Source organism: Polyodon spathula, chromosome 43 (genome assembly GCF_017654505.1).
Source record: "Polyodon spathula isolate WHYD16114869_AA chromosome 43, ASM1765450v1, whole genome shotgun sequence".
NCBI classification, from domain to species: Eukaryota; Metazoa; Chordata; class Actinopteri; order Acipenseriformes; family Polyodontidae; genus Polyodon; species Polyodon spathula.
The window spans coordinates 696,848-708,393 of NC_054576.1; the positions used below are offsets into that span (position 1 = coordinate 696,848).

Below are 11,546 nucleotides of genomic sequence, written 5' to 3' on the forward strand. Positions count from 1 at the left end.
CCCGTCCTTTTTTGTTCCCAGCTATGTCCAAAGTCAACACGTGTCTGCCCTCCACGTTATGAGATGCACAGGACACAGTGACTATCACACATTCAATATGAGACGCACAGGACACAATGACTATCACATATTCAATATGAGACTGCACAGGACACAATGACTATCACACATTCAATATGAGATGCACAGGACACAATGACTATCACACATTCAATATGAGATGCACAGGACACAGTGACTATCAGATTCAATAGAGACACAGGACACAGTGACTATCACATATTCAATATGAGATGCACAGGACACAATGACTATCACACATTCAATATGAGATGCACAGGACACAATGACTATCACATATTCAATATGAGATGCACAGGACACAATGACTATCACATATTCAATATGAGATGCACAGGACACAATATGAGACTATCACACATTATCACATATTCAATATGAGATGCACAGGACACAGTGACTATCACATATTCAATATGAGATGCACAGGACACAATATCACATATTCAATATGAGATGCACAGGACACAGGACTATCACATATTCAATATGAGATGCACAGGACACAACGACTATCACATATTCAATATGAGATGCACAGGACATAAAATGCCAAACTAAAGCACTCTGTGTAGTACGTGTTTAGTGTATCCTGCACCATTAAAGGTCATTTAATGTGAGAGCAGTATTATAAAAGACACCCATACACAAACTTCGCAATTCTACAAACTGAATTATACAAGTACATTGTGTCCAAATATGCAAATACACACACACACACACAATCCCACACACCCCACACACGCACACACACACACACACACACACACACACACACACACACACAGTGCACTTCATTTATAAGAACCACATACAGCGATGAAAACCACTGGGACCAAATCCTTCCTATACCAACCAATGTAAAATAATCTGCTTGTAAGAATCAAGCAATCCGAATCATTCCAGGGCAAACTGACTGCATGTAATACGGTACTTGATCAAGTGCAATGACGTGTGCAGCCTGTTTTTGAGTTTGATCACATCTCTCGTGATGAGGCGCGTACACAGCGTGGATAGTGCAGTGATGCAGGAAACACTGCATTGTTTGTAATCAGACGTGACTGCGCCACTGCATTGTGCAGTATGGGGGTTTTGTTTTGTGTTTGTGAGAATGTGTTTCAATAAAGTGAATACACAGTCACTGAATCCATACTGAATACAGCAGTGTTACTGTGTGATATGCATGTAGGGGGGGGGGGGGGGGCATCTCGGCTTAATGAAAAACTGTGAGATTTGCAACAGCATCCGCTTTTAACAATCAACCGCTTATAAGAATCAAATCACCCGGGACGGGTGTGATTCTTATAAACGGACTGCACTGTAATCATATACACTGAGTGTACAAAACATTAGGAACACCTGCTCTTTCCATGAAATAGACTGACGAGGTGAATCCAGGTGAAAGCTATGATCCCTTATTGATGTAACCTGTTAAATCCACTTCAATCAGTGTAGATGAAGGGGAGACAGGTTAAAGAAGGATTTTTAAGCCTTGACACAATTGAGACATGGAGTGTGTATGTGTGCCATTCAGAGGGTAAATGGGCAAGACAAAAGATTTAAGTGCCTTTGAACGGGGTATGGTAGTAGGTGCCAGGCGCGCCGGTTTGAGTGTGTCAAGAACTGCAACGCTGCTGGGTTTTTCACGCTCAACAGTTTCCCGTGTGTATCAAGGATGGTCCACCACCCAAAGGACATCCAGCCAACGGCAGGCCAGTGGTCGAAAACGGCTCATTGATGAAAGAGGCCAAAGGAGGCTGACACGAATTGTGCAGAGCAACAGACGGGCTACAGTTAGTCAACTGACAGTCCAGTACAACATTGGTGCCGAAAGACCCATAAAAGAATGCACAACTCGTCGTAATTTGACACGAATGGGGTATGGCAGCCGACGACCTAACAGAGTTCCACTTCTTTCAGCAAAACACAAGAAACTGCGGTTGCAGTGGGCTAAGGAACGAAAACACTGGACACTGGAGGATTGGAAAAACATTGCCTGGTCTGATGAATCCAAGTTCCTGCTGTTTCACACTGATGGGAGGACTCGGGTATGGAGAAAACCACATGAGTACATGCATCCATCATGCCACGTGTCAACATTGCAGGCTGGTGGTGGTGGTGTGATGGTGTGGGGTGTGTTTTCATGGCACACATTGGGCCCCTTGATAAAAGTGGAGCAACGTTTGAATGCCACAGGATATCTGAACATCATTGCCAATCAGGTGTATCCCTTCATGGCAGCAGTGTATCCATCTGCTAATGGATTTTTTCAGCAGGATAATGCCCCATGCCGCAAGGCTAGGATTGTCCAGGAATGGTTCATGTTGACAGTGAATTCAGCTTACTGCAGTGGCCTGCCCAGTCACCAGATCTCAATCCAATTGAGTATCTGTGGGATGAGATGGAATGAGCTATTCAGAGTAGAGATCCACTACCAGCCAACTTGACACAACTGTGGGAAGCATTAGAGTCAACATGGGCCAGCATCCCTGTGGAACGCTTTCGACACCTTGTAGAGTCCATGCCCTGAAGAATTGAGGCTGTTCTGAGGGCAAAAGGGGGTGCAACTAAATATTTAGAAGGTGTTCCTAATGTTTTGTACACTCAGTATATATATTAGCTCAAAGAGTCAGCTGATGAAGAAGGCAGAACCTATCGCTCGCTATTCCTTATCCAATGCTGCCATCGTGTGGCTATTTATTAGACCGGTTGGTTCTAATAAAAATAACATTTAAACAAAAAATCTTAACACAGCTCAATTGCCCTTTGAAATGATTCAGATTAACCGTAACCTCTGTGCAAAAATAGACATTTCAGATACATTCTTAAAATACAGCAAAATGAATATTTACAGGATAAGCAGGAGAGTGCTGTGTATAAATAATAACGTTTTGTGTAATTGCTCTTATTTGAAATCATTCTCATGCATTTATCATGCTTACTACGTGTTCTTATAGTTACTATCAGGTTTAGCTGCTCTTAGTCGAATTCGCTCTTATAATTTACTGTGTGCTTTGTTTTGCTCTTTCTTGAATTGATTTTATGGTACTTCATAACTGCTCTTGTATTATGATATTGTGTAATGTTTATAACGTGATACTTTGTACTGTGATAAGGTCTAACAAGTGTAAGTCTGCTATGAAATAAACAAAATAATAATAATAATGCTATATCACTGCATGTACTACCCATTGTAAACAGCAGAGGGCACCAGCAACCACTTGTCACTGAACTGTGCTCAGATAAAACATTTTTATATTTTTATTTGAACCAACAGTTCTACTAAATGGCCACACGGTGGCAGCATTGGATAAGGAATCGCGAGAGCCATGTTCTGCTTTTAGTCGAATTCGCTCTTATAATTTACTGTGTGCTTTATTATTTTGCTCTTTCTTGAATTGATTTTATGGTACTTTCATATCTGATCTTATCTGTATTATATTTTTTTAATGTGATGCTTTCTACTGTGATAACTTGTAACAATTGTAAGTCACCCTGGATAAGGGCGTCTGCTAAGAAATAAATATTACCGCTACTGCTAGTAATAACAGAGCTGTAATCAAGTCATTTTTGTCAAGTCTCAAGTCACAACGGTCAAGTGTCAAGTCTGGTATTAGCCACCCTGATTGAATTTAAGAAGACGACACACACACTCACACGCTCTCTCTCACACACACACACACACACTGTACTAATGCGTTAGGAATAGCCATCATTCATTTATTCATGCTTTTTACACATCAGCGAATTGCATTCCGCATTCACAGAAAACAGCATTATCATCAAGAACATCTGATAAAATAAAAAAAACCCACTGACACACTGCTTTCACTTTTTACCTTTCACTTTTCAGAATCTCCTCTTGGCAGTTTAACAGGGGGTGCAGGGCTGCATTCCAGTACTCAGTTTAACAGGGGGTGCAGGGCTGCATTCCAGTACTCAGTTTAACAGGGGGTGCAGGGCTGCATTCCAGTACTCAGTTTAACAGGGGGTGCAGGGCTGCATTCCTACTCAGTTTAAGTACTCAGTTTAACAGGGGGTGCACTTCTGCATTCCAGTGAACTCAGAGCTGACTGACCGGAAAAGGAGCAGGTGCTGCACACTTCCAGTACTTTAAACGTTGACTTCTGACTAACCACACACACTTATTCCAAATTCAGAGCTTGACTGCAGAAAAGGAGAAGTGTGTTCTGTTTACACACTCTTTACATTGACAAAACGAGCAAATTAAAATTACATGCAGCATCGGAATATATTTTAAACAAAACAAAAAGGGGTTACATCTGAGCACTAGGAGGGGGGGTGACACACACACACACGTTAATCTTACTTGTCTGTTTGCAGGCACACTGCAGGGCTATTGCAGTAGGATCTAATATTAAACAAGTACTGCCTTCTGCAGGGCTGAGATATATTATATATATATATATATATATATATATATATATACATAGAGGTATATACATGTTCTCGCCACAGAGGCTCTCACGGGTTCTTCTCCCTTCTGAATCACAACCCAACACACAGGATTGTACTGAAACAGCGCTCACTTTTAATAAACACAAAATGAAATAAACACAAAACAAACACCTAGCTCCTATTTGGAGCACTCACTAAACATAAACAGGAACCTAACTATCACGCAGGACGGCTAAACCATTTACCTGCCACAAACATTCAAAAACACACCCTCACACAATACCTCGATACGACTGCTCACTCACACAGTCGGGCTCTTCTCTCAGCAGCAGCCTGGAACAGACTGGCTGCCTCTCAAATACCCTGCACCTGGCTCTAATTTACAATTACCACCAGGTGCAGGGGATAACTAAACAATAAAACAATTACACAATTAAACCCCATAACACCCAAATGTGCATTCTCACAAGGTTTTTAGCAGGGAAGGATTTTTTAACCCCCTGCTATCTCTGCTATCTATATACATTAATATATATATATATATATATATATATTATATATATATATATATATATATAAAATATATATATAAAAATGATATATAAACACTGTCAATATAATCACGAAATGAAATCTAATAAAGTCAAGTCTCAGGCAGTAATTGTGCGTGCTGCGCTTATTCTTTAAATAATTTATATAAAATATAAAATGCAAAATGATTTTTAAATGGCATGTTTACACAGATAACCATGAATAAACTAAAATAAATGTATTAGGATAGATAGCGTCTCGCTTTGTTTCAATTTGACACATTTGTCAACACTACTCTGTTTTAAAGATCGCTGATTCTCCAGTACAATTATTCAAAGAAAGTGAATTCTAACTAAATCTACTAAAATAGAGACAGAAAATGAAATTCTAAACACTGAAATGTATTAAAATAGAGATAGGAAATGAAATTCTAAACACTGAAATGTATTAAAATAGAGACAGGAAATGAAATTCTAAACACTGAAATGTATCAGAAAATGAAATTCTAAACACTGAAATGTATTAAAATAGAGACAGAAAATGAAATGAAATGTATTAAAATAGAGACTGAAAATGTCTTGAAATGTATTAATAGAGACAGAAAATGAAATTCTAAACACTGAAATGTATTAAAATAGAGACAGAAAATGAAATTCTAAACACTGAAATGTATTAAAATAGAGACAGAAAATGAAATTCTAAACACTGAAATGTATTAAAATAGAGACAGAAAATGAAATTCTAAACACTGAAATGTATTAAAATAGAGACAGAAAATGAAATTCTAAACAAATGTATTAAAATAGAGAAGAAAATGAAATTCTAAACACTGAAATGTATTAAAATAGAGACAGAAAATGAAATTCTAAACACTGAAATGTATTAAAATAGAGATAGGAAATGAAATTCTAAACACTGAAATGTATTATGTTTCTCAGTAACAGGGTCCACTTAGGTGGACTGTCCTCCATTGGGTATTGGGGTGGATTGATAGGTGGGATATCTTTAGGAATTGATATAGGCTCCTGTCTTTTTGAATCTGTATGTGTTTCCTCCAAATATTTCTCCAGCTCAAACAAACTTAGATGATTTTAGTGTGCCATTTTTCTCACTGGTGAATATCTTCTTTACAAATTTGAATGGATCTTTATAAAAGTTAGTTCTCGCATGCTCTTTCTTTTTGTAGCATTTCCATAGGCGCTCAGCTCTGCACAATGTTGCAAGCTTATCTTTTATGACCCTTTGCAACAGATGGAGTCCCTCCTTCTGACTTTGTTCTGCTTTTCTCCATTGCTTCCTCAACTCCCTCCTTTCTCTATCTACGCGTTCAATCTCCTGCTGCCGTCTAGACTTTCCAGGGATAGTTTGTACTTAGTATAGTTTGTTAGTATTATAATTATCATCTATCATATTAGTAGAACCTTTAACATTCAGGTGGTAGCCATCTTGTGGCGGTTTCCAGAATTGCATCTATCATTCATTCTAATATATAGTGCCTTGGAAAAAGTATTTGCCCCCTGTCTGATTTTCTGCATTTTTGCACATTTTTCACATTGAATTTGGTCAGATCTTGTTGTGGGTTGTAGTAGTATACAGAGGGAGTCTGAGAGAAAAAATGACACCAAAGTTTGGTGCTTCTTTCATTTGTTTGTGCAAGGTAATCAAACATGCAATCTTCAGGTGTCAAACAGTTATTGCCCCCCCTAGTTAACTCAACCCAATTAAAGAGATAATAGGGTCAGCTGTTTGAATACTTTGGTTAATAATCAGGCCTGATTTGGGCCAGCCCTGCCCAATATAAATCTGACTAACTTTGGCCCTCACCATCAGAGTGAAGTTGTGAGCACACAGGTTCTAGAGGCACATCCTGCCACGATCAAAAGAAATCCCTGAAGAAAAAAGTTGTTGATCCCTATCAGTCTAGAAAGGGTTACAAAGCCATTTCTAAGGCTCTGGGGCTCCACCAAACCACAGTCAGAGCCATATTGTCCAAATGGAGAAAGTTTGGGACAGTAGTGAATCTTCCCAGGAGTGGCCGTCCTGCCAAAATCTGAACAAGAGCAAAGCGTAAAATCGTCCAGGAAGTCACAAAGAACCCTAGAACAACTAGGGTGCTTGCCTTGGCTAAGGTCAGTGTTCATGACTCCACCATCAGAAAGACACTGGGCAAAAATGGGATTCATGGCAGAGTAGCAAGGCGGAAACCACTGCTCACTAAGAAGAACATGAATGCTCGTCTCAAATTTGCCAAAAAGCACCTGGATGATCCTCAAGAGTTCTGGAACAATGTTCTATGGACAGATGAAACAAAAGTGGAACTTTTTGGCCAACATGGGCCCCGTTATGACTGGCGAAAACCAAACACTGCATTCCACAGTAAGAACCTCATACCAACGGTCAAGCATGGGGGTGCTAGTGTCATGATTTGGGGATGCTTTGCTGCATCAGGACCTGGATGACTTGCCATCATTGAAGGAACCATGAATTCTGCTCTGTATCAGAGAATTCTACAGGAGAATGTCAGGCCATCCGTCCGTGAGCTGAAGCTGAAGCGCAGCTGGGTCATGAAGCAAGACAATGATCCGAAACACACAAGCAAGTCTACATCAGAATGGCTGAAGAACAAGAAATTTAAGGTTTTGGAATGGCCTAGTCAAAGTCCAGACCTAAACCCCATTGAGATGTTGTGGCAGGACCTGAAACGAGCAGTTTATGCTGGAAAATCCACAATGTCACTGAGATGAAGCAGTTCTGCATGACAGATGGTGCCAAAATTCCTCCACGGCGCTGTGAGAGACTGATCAATAACTACAGGAAGCGTTTGGTTGCAGTTATTGCTGCTAAAGGTGGCGTAACCAGTTATTGAGTCTAAGGGGGCATTGGGTGTTGCATAACTTTCTTTAATAAATAAATGAAATAAGTATCAAAATGTTGTGTTAATTGTTCACTCTGGGTCCCTTTTATGTAATATGAGATTGTGGTTGAAGATCTGATAACATTCAATGTCAAAAATATGCAAAAATGTAGAATATCAGCCAGGGGGCAAATACTTTTTCAGGGCACTATATATATATATATATATATATATATATATATATATATATATACAGATAAACAGAAAGAATATAACCGAAACAGAAAGACAGAACCGTGTGCATTTTAGTGAAATATTTTCCCAATATTGAAATGACATACAGCTCAATAACTGTTACTTCCACTACTGTGTTTACCCTGGGATAGAAATATCTAGTGTGAAACGATCGGGTCCAACCCGAGCCGAATCTCACCCCCTGTATTGTAATACAAGAAATTACTGCTGTGTGCCAGAAGAATGCACAGCTTCTGCACGCTACAATAACTCAGTTTTAGAGAAACTTTACATACACAATTTACTTTTCATGCTAGCCAATATAATGGATATGGGGTACAACAATAACCCTGTGGTTTTCAGTCCAGTCTTGTCAGCTGTCACCTGAACTACTCACCCCCATGTTGTTCTCCTGCTCTCCTGCCCTGGGGCTGGTTTACTGTTGAGTAGACATCCTCAGAAGGTTTCTGCAGCCCAGTGTAAATACTGTCTGTCTCCATAGCTTGTGCAGTAGAGCAGTAAGCTAGACAGGAAGTCCTGACTACTATAGTGAGGACTCTACAGGACTGGACAGAGGCTACAGGAAATGTCTTTTCACACTTAACTCTGTGTGGCTCAGAACTACTGCTGTCCCTCTCTATAAATAGTTCTGTAGATCAGTGAGATAAAGAGGAGGTTGTGAGTGTTATAATAATGGTGCAGACTGTACAGGGCATTGCTAATGGGAACATGCTCTCCTCCAGAGCTCCACTCATTCACTGGACTTGTTTCCCAGGACTTCAGTGGCTGATCATTTCTACCAGTAAATCCAGGGCAATCGGCTGGGCTTCACACCCTACAGTACTTGATGAATGACCCAGGGTAAAGTGCAAGAAGAAGAAGAAGAAGAAGAAAGAAGAAGAAGAAGAAGAAGATCTCAAAGCACTGGGGATTCTATTGATAAAGACATTGTGAGGAGAAGTCCAGCACCAGAGACAGTAACAGTAAGTAACCAGCTTGGCTCGAAACACAACAGGGTGTTTGTGGAACGCTTCAAGATGCCATTCCTTATTCATTCAATGCTCTTGTTTTCCAGGATTTGGAAGGCTGGTAACAGACTGCTTGACATGCTGTCATTAAACCTGCAGCCACAGCTGTATTCCCAGCAGTCTGCTTCATTGTGCGGACAGTCCTGTAGTTTGTATCTTGATTCCAGGTTCAGACTCACTATAGTACTATCCAGTACCAATCGCATTCTCCAAACAGGCTACAGAGCAGCACTAGTGACCAGGAAACAAGCCCAGCACACACGCAAAAAAAATGTATTTCTATTACAGTTTGTCTTACTGTAGATGGTTTTATATAGTTCATATATTTGAAATTTCCACACAGCTTTTTAGAGGGGAGAGACAGCGGAGGAGGCCAGTGGTGTGGAACACAGCTTTTTAATTGCTTCCACACTGGAAGAAATGTACATATTCTGAAATCTAAAAAAACTAGCACCATTTACACAGCGGTTAGGTCTTGATTTGCTCTTTAAAAAGGAAACCCTGTTCTAAACCCTGCTGCTAATTTTCTGTGTTTCCTCTTCAATGGAGCTGTAGAAGTGCAGCGAGTTGCTCAGCGGATTCATAACATTCACACTCAGGCTCTGCAATGAGATCTTCTCTGTTCCTCAAGTGAAGAGTCTGTGGATTCACTCAGAAGCGCACAGCATCCTGCTCACAGATCCAGCGATAATCTCTGTTACACGACTGTGCGTATACATGACTTCCATACACAGAGGCACAATGATCCTGTTGGTGTTGTCTGAAAACTGAAATCCTGCCAGAAACAATGAAAGCAGCATCAGCACCAGCGGTTTGTTGCAATACAATAAGCAGGTGATGTTTTTCATCTGAGAAATTCCAGTCATGTAGTTCATTCAGTATCCTGTGAAGTAATAAAAACACAAAGAGGAGACTCACTTCACATCAAGCTGAGTGCCATCAACCCAAAGCCAGTGAGGATCTTTTCTACGCAGTCCAATCCAGTAACTGTATCCAGTTATAGCTCTGTGTATGGTGTCCTGTAGAGATAGACAAGAATCTATTGAAACATGTGAAGCAATGGACACTCTTACAAGGGCTTTTCTCAGTTCTCTTTACAGGTCGCTTGTGTTTTTATTTTATCTTCAATAACTGTAAGTGTGGCAGGGTTGCAGTTTCACCAGCATATCCATTGTAATGATGCATAATCTGTATATATTAGAGCGACCTCTTGTGGTCAGCGAGTGGAATGGCAAGCGCTAATAGGAATGCAGATGGACTGATCCAAAAGAAGTCATGGGGGGAATGTAATATTCAAATGTGAAAAACACCAAAAACCCTGTGTTTCCAGAACATCAACATCATCTGAATGAATGTTTATAAACTTCCAGTTGTATATATTTTGTCTTTATGGGTTCAATGACACTACAGAAACTTGGGTCAGTCCATCTGTAAGAAACCGCCGTCACTGCAATCACCAGGGCCGGCCTTAGGGCAAGGCATGCAAGGCGGCAGCCTAGGGCCCCACCCCCAAGGGCCCCTGCGTGCGTCATAAACTGTGTATATGACATCTTGAAATGAATCCGATTCAGACTCTTCACAATAATCATCTCTTGATTTCTGCTTCCCAATGTGCTGTTTGCACTGATTGAGAAAGCGGACGTGTTTCCTTATGTGCGTGTACTGGGTCTGTGTGCTGCCATAACGTGCATTAATAAGGGCGCGGGTTTATTTTCACTTAACATTTAACAAAGTAAAGTAGCCTACAATCAGAGGACAAAAAGCACTTAAACTAGCAGCACAGCATCGCAACAATGGACATAAGAATTAAAAAATGCAACATCAAAGTGTTAGCTGTGTGATAATCAATAGCCTGTCCCTCTAAATTCTACTGAAGAAAACCAAGACAGTGCAGGACAGGGCAGGACAGGGGGCAGGGCAGGGCAGGGCAGGGCAGGGCAGGGCAGGGCAGGGCTGGGCAGCCTCATATTTTAGTTTTTTTGGAGTCTGTTCATAAAGTGAGTACTACTGATAGATAATGAAATAGAGACTGTGTGTATAAAGAAGGACCACCACACCAACGCTCTGAATAGGTATCTGTAACAAATGAAATGTGTGGAAGTCGGCTACACTCGTAAATACTGCGTGCTATCAAATATAAAATAAAGCCCCTTGCCTAAAATATTCAGAAAAAAAATACATGATTGTGTTTTGCTTGGCATATTGTTTTCATGTACAGTAATTTACCCAGCAAAAATGAAAGAGCACTCAAATCTGCAGCTGAATGCATCCAAATGTGAAAAGTTACACGTGAATTTGATAAGCAGATCAGTCAGATCTAATTTTAGATTTATATAAAAAGGATAACGTTTGGAAACAGTTTTCATTTCTCTTAGAAATGACGGCACACATGCAGTGTG

The 11,546-nt window shown here is 40.3% G+C and overlaps 1 long non-coding RNA gene across 2 annotated transcripts in view; it reads right to left on the reverse strand.

Annotated features, from left to right (window-relative positions):
* Positions 1–9,582: 9,582 nt before the first annotated feature.
* LOC121305453 overlaps positions 9,583–11,546 on the reverse strand; it is an 8,893-nt gene continuing 6,929 nt past the window's right edge. The window contains exons 3-4 of one of the 2 annotated variants that reach the window (XR_005948082.1): positions 10,066–10,166; positions 9,583–9,922 (exon numbers count right to left, since the gene is read on the reverse strand). This is a non-coding gene — a long non-coding RNA (uncharacterized LOC121305453). The remainder of the gene's footprint in view (positions 9,923–10,065; positions 10,167–11,546) is intronic. The other variant, XR_005948084.1, reaches the window with a different exon arrangement.